This window comes from Ipomoea nil, unplaced genomic scaffold, assembly GCF_001879475.1.
Source record: "Ipomoea nil cultivar Tokyo-kokei standard unplaced genomic scaffold, Asagao_1.1 scaffold2580, whole genome shotgun sequence".
NCBI classification, from domain to species: domain Eukaryota; kingdom Viridiplantae; phylum Streptophyta; class Magnoliopsida; order Solanales; family Convolvulaceae; genus Ipomoea; species Ipomoea nil.
This window is the reverse complement of record NW_017619008.1, coordinates 1,354,776-1,364,627: the sequence shown is the minus strand read 5'-3', so window position 1 is coordinate 1,364,627 and position 9,852 is coordinate 1,354,776. Positions and strand designations below refer to the sequence as shown.

At 34.1% G+C, this 9,852-nt stretch overlaps 1 pseudogene; it reads right to left on the bottom strand.

The window, feature by feature from the left end:
• Nucleotides 1–246: 246 nt before the first annotated feature.
• LOC109154034 lies at nucleotides 247–2,543 on the bottom strand (annotated as a pseudogene).
• Between the last annotated feature and the right edge of the window lie 7,309 nt (nucleotides 2,544–9,852).

The following is a 9,852-nucleotide window of genomic DNA, read 5'->3' as shown; positions in this document are numbered from 1 at the left end:
TCTGATCTCTTCTTCACGTGGCTTATTAGGCCATCGGCTTTGGCGTTAATCTGTGGACAGTGCCGTTTTTTAGTTTTTTGTGGCCCTGTGCTCCTAAATAAATGAGGCCCTACGGTCTCTATCAAAAGTATAAGCGCAATATTTAAAATCAATATCGTTAAATATATGATTTTTATTTATATATGATTTTCAATATAAAGAAGAAAAATTCAAACAACTTTATTTATTATAAATAAAATTCTAACATAATGCAAATTAGAGATCTTTTATTTAAAAACAGATGTTCTTCTAGCATTCTTTGATGCAAATTCATCAATCAACTCTTCATAATCTACTTTATCCAAAAGATCATTTTCAATAGATATCATTGCTAATCCGTTAAGCCGTTCTTGTGACATTGTAGAGCGTAAGTAGGACTTCAACAATTTCAACTTGGAAAAACTTCTTTCTGCAGATGCAACAGTAACAGGAATAGTTAATAAAATTCTGTATGCAATAACTGCATTAGGATAACAATCAAACAATTCCAAATCTTTCAAAATTTCAATGGGTCCTAGTTTTTCATTAACATACAACTCTCTTCTTAGTTTTAACTCCACATACAACTCATCTCCATTAATATCCGAATGTCAATTATGCTTAAGAGAATTTTCAAGACGACTACAGGAAGACTTCAAACTCATATCATCTAAAGAACTTAACCTGTCAGAATTAAACAAGAAACCAAATATTTTCTCATACTCTTGAAATTGCTCAAACCTACTTTTAAGAGAAACAACAGCTTGATCAACAATGAAAAAATAATAATTAACTCTAAATGAATCTTCTGCAAATAATGAAACTTCTAATGATGCATTTGAATTTTCATCGAATTGTTTTTTTCTACGGATTTCACGTCTCTTAGGAAAAACGGGGTCTATATCCATTTTAATAGCAATTTCCTTAGCAGAATCCAAGGCATCATTAAAACCACTTTCTCTATATTTCTCAAAAAAAGAAATCAATTCCTCAATTTTTTCGAAAGCAACATCAATAAGTATGTCTTTGGATTGCAAGTACTTGCTAACAAAATTAATACGATACAATATATGAAACCATATTACTATAGCCACCAAAAATTCAAAATCACCAAGTTCATTTGTTGCTAGAGATTTAGCTTCACTTCTTACTAAGGAATCACTATCAACATCTGCAACTTGGAGTAAAGCCTCTCGTATTTCTACCATTTGAAATCTTATGGCTTGAACACTCTCAACACGGCTCTCCCAACGAGTGGAAGATAATGACTTAAGAGTTAAACCATGTACATTATCTTTCAAAATACCCCATCTCTTGGTAGATTTTGCAAAAATTGTATATATACGTTGTATGACTCCAAAAAAATCTTTTGCTTTACTACAAGCATTTGCCATATCACATAAAACTAAATTAAGACTATGACAACCACATGGAGTATAAAAAGCTCTAGGATTTTCATCTAAAAGTCTTTTTTGCACACCTTGATGTTTACCCTTCATATTTGACCCATTATCATAACCTTGTCCACGTATATCAAAAATATTAAGATTAAGAAGATGCAATTCATTTTGCAAAGTACTAAAAAGACCTAGTCCAGTTGAATCATTCACATTCAAAAATCCTAAAAAAGACTCCTCAATATTAACATGATGTGTAGAGACATCAACATATCTTATTATTAATGACATTTGTTCATTGTGGCTAATATCAGGAGTACAATCAAGTATTACAGAAAAGTATTTTGCTTGCTTTATTTTTTTTAATATTTCAGATTTCATCGAGGAAGCAAGCAAAGATATTAATTCATTTTGAATGCTATGACCAAGATAATGAAAGTAAATTTCTTCATTTTTAATACGCCTAACATGTTCTTGGATAATAGGGTCAAATTCGGCCACCATCTCAACTAAGCCTAAAAAATTTCCATTGCCATTTTGATACAATTTTTCATTAGTACCCCGAAAGGCTAAATTACGTTTGCCAAGAAACTTAACAAAAGAAATAATTCTTAACAAAACTCTTTTCCAATGATCTTTCTCCTTTTTAATTAATCCTTGAGCGACTTTGTCAATGGTTTGATTTTTCTTAAACCTTTGACGCAAATCATACCAAGTCGTCATATTTTTAATATGCTCCATACATGTCTCATGTTCTCTAAGTCTTTCACCAATATGAGCCCAATCATTGAAACCTTCATTTGTTAATTGACCTCTACCAATACCATTTTTAAAGATTTTGCAACAAAAACAAAAAACTCTATCAAGCTCTTTTGAGTAAACTAACCATTCTCTATCACATTTTTCGCCATTTGATAAGACCCTAGTATACAAATTTGCATTAAATCGCCTAGAAAACTTATCTTTAGGACCTTTTACAATAGAATTATCTCTCTTAGGACCATTGATTACTAATAAATCAATCATTTTCGAATCAAGTCCATCCCAATTTCTTGGATCAAAAATATCACAATTGTTAGTTTCATATAAAGCATCTGCATCATCATCATTGTTGGGTGAATTATTCATTTTTTCATTCTCTACTTGATCAATATTTTCAATATTAATATGCACATTGTTACCATTTTAAACATTAGTATCATGATTATCCACATTGTTTTCATTATCAACATCAACACCAACATTTGGATTTTCAGAAAAAATTTGTGGTGTTTTAATTATAAACTTATCTAATGCTCCTCTTTGTAATTGTTGTAACTCTTCATTTTTTTTTTTTGTTTCTTACGTTTTTCATAGCCAGATTCATATTTCCTAATGCCGGGAGCCATAATATGCAATTCACAGATTCAGCAATTGAAATCAAAGTTATCAAACAACAATATTCTAACAAAGAGGCAAGGAGCAATCACATTACACATATAACATATAAAATTAAAAATTAAAAATTTAAAGTTAAAAAGGATTGAAACAACCTGATTGAAAAGTCCTTATTTTTTGTTTATTGTCTTGGTCGGTTACTGCCTTACTGCCGTCACGCCGACCAGCACAGCAGCACTCCCGCCTCTCCCCGTCTCCCGGTAACAAGCCAACACGGAGTACACCGCAACAGAATCTATAATATCTACAACAAGACCTGCAAAAAGTGCCAAAATGCATAATAAATTTGATTAAAACAATTTTTCAAAAAAAAATGATTAAAACAATTTTTCAAAAAAAAAATTGATTAAAACAAAATGCAGAATAAATTTATTATGATTGCTGAGTTGCTTACCAGTGACCAGAAGGGGCAGAACCGCATAAGGAAGAAGGCAAGAAGCCAGAACTCCAGAGTCCAGAGTCCAGAAAAGCGCAGAATCCAATAAGTCCAGAGTCCAGAGTTCGTATTGCCTTGCCGGCGTGATAACTATATTAACTAATAATGATATATATGATTTAAAAACAAAGATGCAAATAAGGAGGAAACGCCCAGGTTCAAGATTGAAGACTTCACCGCTTCCAGTCTTCCCGATTTCGTATTTCCGTGAATCCGTGCAGAATTGTCGAAGAAGACTAGAAGAATAAGAAGAGTAGAAGACTAAGATGAAATTCGTGGAGTGTGCAGCCTTTGCCGGAAACGCAGAAGTGTGGATGTCGAAGAAGACTAGAAGAGTAGAAGACTAAGATGAATTGAACTCTGAATCTCTGAACTTATTCCTCTCAATCCTCTGCGGCCCTGCCAATCATGAATCGGCAAAGAAGACAAAGAAACATCGGGAAACAACATTATTGATTACTCAATTAATTCTTTCATAAATTTTAATTAACGTTGGAGAAAACTGATCGGTTTAATTGTAAAAAAAAAAAAATTTGTTTAATTAACGGAGAAAACTGATCAGTTTATTCCTCAGAATTTTTTTTTTTAATTTGTGAGGTATATTAGGTATACTACTATACTGGGCCTCTAAAATTTGGGGGCCCTCTAAAACTGGGGGCCCTGTGCCGTAGCCCAGCTTGCACAGCCCCAAATCCGGCCCTGTCTGTGGACATCACCCTTCTTCTTTGCAGACGTTATGCCATGGGAACCGTGTTCACCATTCATGGTGAACACGGTTCCAACGGTGTTAGTGCACCGTTATCTTTTTTTTTTTTTTTTAATTAATTACGTGACTGCCTACACATTCACTTTGGAACCATGCCTACACATTCACTTTGAAACCATGAGATTATGAATTTTCTGTTAAGAGATTATGAATTTTCTGTTATGAGATTATGAATTTTCAGTTATGAGATTATGAATTTTCTGTTATGAGATTATGAATTTTCAGTTATGAGATTATGAATTTTCATTACATTCATAATTTCGGAGTTTCGGACATTCATAAATTATGAATTCATGCATGCACATTCACTTTGGAACCATGCCTACATATTCCCGTCCGAAATCACGGACATTCATAAATTATGAATCCATGCCTGCACATTCACTTTGGAACCATGCCTACACATTCACTTTGGAACCATGAGATTATGAATTTTCTGTTATAAGATTATGAATTTTCTGTTATGAGATTATGAATTTTCAGTTGTGAGATTATGAATTTTCTGTTATGCGATTATGAATTTTCTGTTATGCGATTATGAATTTTCTGTTATGCGATTATGAATTTTCTGTTATGAGATTATGAATTTTCATAAAATTCATAATCTCATAACAGAAAATTCATAATTTGATCAGTAACGCGCCGTTAACTCCACATCCGCGATTTTTTTTTTTTTTTGCCTAAAAACGACGTCGTTTTGACTTGTGTTCACCATTCTCGGTGAACACGATTCCACGTCATAATTTGCGTCTTCTTTGTATGGTTGAGATGGAGGAGCTACTTACTATTAAAACACGCCTGAATTCAAGTTATTTATTTTATTCTCCTTCTCTCTCTTTTCGTCTGAACAATAGTGAGGTTCGCATACGTGATTGCTAGTGCAAGTTATCCGTATTAGGCCTGTGTAGCCTGTCGAAAGCGTGTCAGGGTTCTAACTGTAGGCCTGTGTAGCATGTCGAAAGCGTGTCAGGGTTCTAACTGCACCGTTACCGGACAAATAACACTTTTAAGGCAGTGTTATTATAACACGGCACAAATTTCCTTTCAACCATACACCCGTAGTGTCCGTGGTTCTTAAAAGGCTTCCAGATCGCGCGTTGACGTTGTGACTATTTTCGAACAAGATAAACTAATTAAATTAAAGTGAAAATTATAATCACTCCCTCCAGTCTCCATGTCAATATCTGCCCAGGAGACGTTCAACAGAAACACATTATTAATACATTTCGACAATACTTTAAACATAACATCGTATCATACGTTAGTATGAATTAATTAGATGATTTGCATATTTATTTTTCCCAAGTACGCAATATAGTGGTTTAGTTTTTCTAATAAAATATATATTGAAACTCACCAACCTTAAATCGCCGGATCGGAGTTCACATCAGCGACATAAAGGCGGTGGTGGGGCAGGCCTAAATTCCGGCAGCCGGCGGCGAAGAACACGGGCAACCACACAAAAAGGGAAAGGTTACCGTCCGTCCTTGTAAAGTTGAAACTTGAAGCCATTACTACGACGCTTTGCTTTGAATGAAGAGTTACGTTAGCTAATCCCTATTAATCCCTTTCTTCCCTTTTAATTACTAATTTCTGCCATCAACTATAACATCACTACATCAGCATCTAATACTACCACTCTACAACGTCTTGGAATTTATATTTAATTTTGCAACAAAAATATGTGTACGTTTACTCTTATTACTGTCTTTATCCCCTGATGTATAGTAACATGCTGATTGATTTATCAATACAATATATATATATATATATATATATATATATATATATATATATATATATATATATAGGGACGCACTCAGGTGCGAATAAGTGCCCAGGTGCCCAGGAAGGAAATGCGAACAAATCAGCACGAGACACGTGTCCAGATCTAATAAATTAAAAAAAAAATGCGGTGACATTTTCGTAAATAATTGAACATATCGGTGCAAGTAAAATCATTTACAAGTGCATCTGCTTTCACCTATTAGTGCATGTAATTTTGCCTTGTTAACATTTACTTCCCGCAACCATTCATTCACTTGGGTGCACCTACTTATACCAACAGGTGCAACTACTTATACCAACTGGTGCAAATACTTATAACAATAGATGCAACTACTTATGACTATATGTGAACTTCGTATTGATGCTCGTTGTAAATTTTACTTGCACCAATAATACATTTTACTTGCAATTCAATATTCAATTATTTCCGAAAATGCCACCGCCTTTTAAAAAAAAAAAAAAATCAGTGTTTCTCATTGATTAGATCTGGACACGTGGACGGACAGACATTATCGACAATCCCAACACACGAAAGGCCTTTATCGACAAACTTTAAGCTTAAAAGTTAGAAACCGTCTTCTTCCTCTCAAAAACCTCCATCGACAACGACGAACCCGAAAAAGACACAGAAGAAACTCTCAAAAACACTCTCAAAAAACACACTCCTTTTCTACAACGACCGAAGTTTGTTCGATTTCACTCAAGAATATGGACGAAGAACAAAGCACAGTCGTTCGTGCGAAAAAAACAACAACTAAACGAGGTAAAACAGAGCTATTTTTCTTGTTTCTTCTGCATTTTACTTATATTTTTTGCTATAATGCTACAATGTGTAAGTGTCTTTGACAAAATAGTTTTAAAAAAAATACACTATTTTTGCATATCCAAAACCCTAGGCAACATGTAGACCATCTTATCACTTTGCATGGTACCAAACAATAATATTTTAAGCAATATGCATGCATCTGTGTTTACTGCACTATAAATTTTTGTTCATGCAAGTATTTTAAGCTATATTTGCAAGTACTCCTCTGATATTGTGCACCTAATTTTGTGTTCCTATTCTGTCAGTTAGTATGTATTCTGCAACAATTTTGATGTATTCTTATGTTTAGATTTCAACTTCAGTGCGACTAAATGTTAAATAATGTTCTCTGTTTTTGCCCTTAATTGTCATTTAAAACAAAGTTATGTTCTCTTGTTTCTTCTGCATTTTACTTCTAATTATTGCTATAATGTTACAATGTGTAGGTGTCTTTGACAAAATAGTTAAAAAAAAAAAAATACACTATTTTTGCCTATCCAAGGCCCTAAGCAACATGTAGACTATCTGATCACTTTGCATGGTACCAAACAATAATATTTTAAGCTATATGCATGCATCTGTGTTTACTGCACTATAAATTTCTGTTCATGCAAGTATTTTAAGCTATATTTGCAAGTACTCCTCTGATATTGTGCACCTAATTTTGTGTTCCTATTCTGTCAGTTAGTATGTATTCTGCAACAATTTTGATGTATTCTTATGTTTAGATTTCAACTTCCGTGCGACTAAATGTTAAATAATGTTCTTTGTTTTTGCCCTTAATTGTCATTTAAAATAAAGTTATGTTCTCTTGTTGCTTCTGCATTTTACTTCTAATTATTGCTATAATGCTACAATGTGTAGGTGTCTTTGACAAAATAGTTAAAAAAAAAAAATACACTATTTTTGCCTATCCAAGGCCCTAAGCAACATGTAGACGATCTGATCACTTTGCATGGTACCAAACAATAATATTTTAAGCTATATGCATGCATCTGTGTTTACTGCACTCCAAATTTCTATTCATGCAAGTACTTTAATCTATATTTGCAAGTACTCCTCTGATATTGTGCACCTAAAGTTGTATACATATCTTATCAGTTAATATGTATCCTGCAACAATTTTGATGTATTCTTGTGTTTAGATTTCAACATAAGTGCAACTAAATGTTAGATAATGTTCTCTCATTTTGCAGTCTGCCTTGATTGTCATTTAAAATAATTCTGCAACAACTTCATTCTACTGATGCATCTAGATGACAATATACATGCACCTACTATAACACAATTTACCTTTTAAATTACTTTAGTTTATATATGAGATTAACCTTTTTTTATTTGAAAAATAACTCTCACAGGACAAAAAAGATACAAAGAAGGCTCCAGGAAATCTAAACGACATGCTAAAAAATTAAAGAAATCAACTGAACATATGGTAATTGATGACTCACCTGAAGAGTGCACCCCTGAAGAACCCCAACCGGGAGAACCTTATCAAGAAGAACCCCAGCCGGAAGAAACTAATCAAGAAGAGCCCCAACCTACGGAATCTAAGCAATCTGAACATGAAGAACCAAAACAATCCGAACCAGAAGAACCACAACGTGCAGAATCTAAACAGGAACAATCCCAAGCTGAAGAACAAGAACAAGAAGAATCCCAAACTGAAGAACAAGAACAAGAAGAATCCCAAAATGAACACAATGAATCCACAGAGGGGTCTGATGATGAAGAAACCCAACTTGTTCAAGAAACAAACACACAAGCAGAAGACAAAACATACAACGCTGTTTCTTACATACACACAAGCAGAAGAGCAACCCCATACCAACTTATAAAAGCTTTTGAGAAATTCACTGATCAACAATGGCAGAGTGTAAGAGAGATGGGGTTTGAGCAACTGCGTCATCAACACATTTCAAAAGTCCCTGGCAAAATGGGATGGTGGCTTGTAAACAACTATGACCCACGCAGCTCTTGTTTACGTGTGAGGGATGGAAAGGAGCTGCACATCACAGTTAAGGATGTAGCCCAAGCACTGGGGTTTCCTAATGGAAGAATAAAAATTGAGAGAAGATGTAAAGGAGATGTCAATAACACCTTACTTGAGGAATGGAAGAAAGTGTTGGCCAGAAAAGATTTGAATATAACACCTCAGAAGTTGTGTGCAGCAATGCTAGCTTGCAAGAGTGGCAGGGAATGGTTCAAACGTCATCTTGCCATACTGATAACAACAATGTTTGTAGAGGGCAGTACAACTGGCTATGTCAACACACACCTGATAAAGAATTTTGCAAATGTGGATGACATTAGTAAGCTCAATTGGTGTGAGTATCTACTCAGCGCATTGGTCACCAGCAAAATTGCATGGGCCAAAAATACATCACAAAAGTTCACTGGGTCTATACTATTCCTGGCGGTAAGTGTCTTTATGAACGAGACACACAACTACGAGTGATTACTAAAGCAAAACTAAACATTGTTTTATATATTTTGCAGGTTTTTTATGTTGACAGAGTTGTGCTTTGCAACAGAACAGTACCTAGGGCATTGCCAGCATTCAAAGGATGGGACACGCGTCTACTGAACCAGAGGGAAAAGGCTGAGATTAGTTTGGGTGGTTTTGGCTATGGCTACATTGATGAGGCACATGAAGAAGTCCTGCAACTGACAGACACAAACAAATCCCAAGATGATGATCAAGACCAGCAGGTAAATATCAATAATCTTATGTTATGCAACTAGATTAAATTATATGTGCATGAAGTTATATGTATTAGTGCACATAGAATTTTGTAACCAAAAAAAAGTAATAAACGGTTAACTAGTTGATTAAATACATCCCTATACATGGTTAATACTTCTTGTGTGCATAAATCATGCATACCACATCAATATAATGTTTGAACAATATTAAAATGTTAATAATACATTGTGTGCAATTAATTTATTTTGTATATGCATGTACACCCTAGAATTTGTGCACTCAAAGTATTAACACATGCTTTTACTAACTGCAAAAAAAAAAAAAAAAAAAAAAAAAAAAAAAAAGAAGAAGAGTTATATGCACAGGTTTGCCAAAAAGATAAAACTTCTAGCAAAAACAATGCTTGAAGTAATGGAAATGACGCAAGAGGCACCTGAGCATACAGATGAAGATGAGAACTTCAAGCAAATGGCGAAATCTGCACAGAAACTGCTTGGA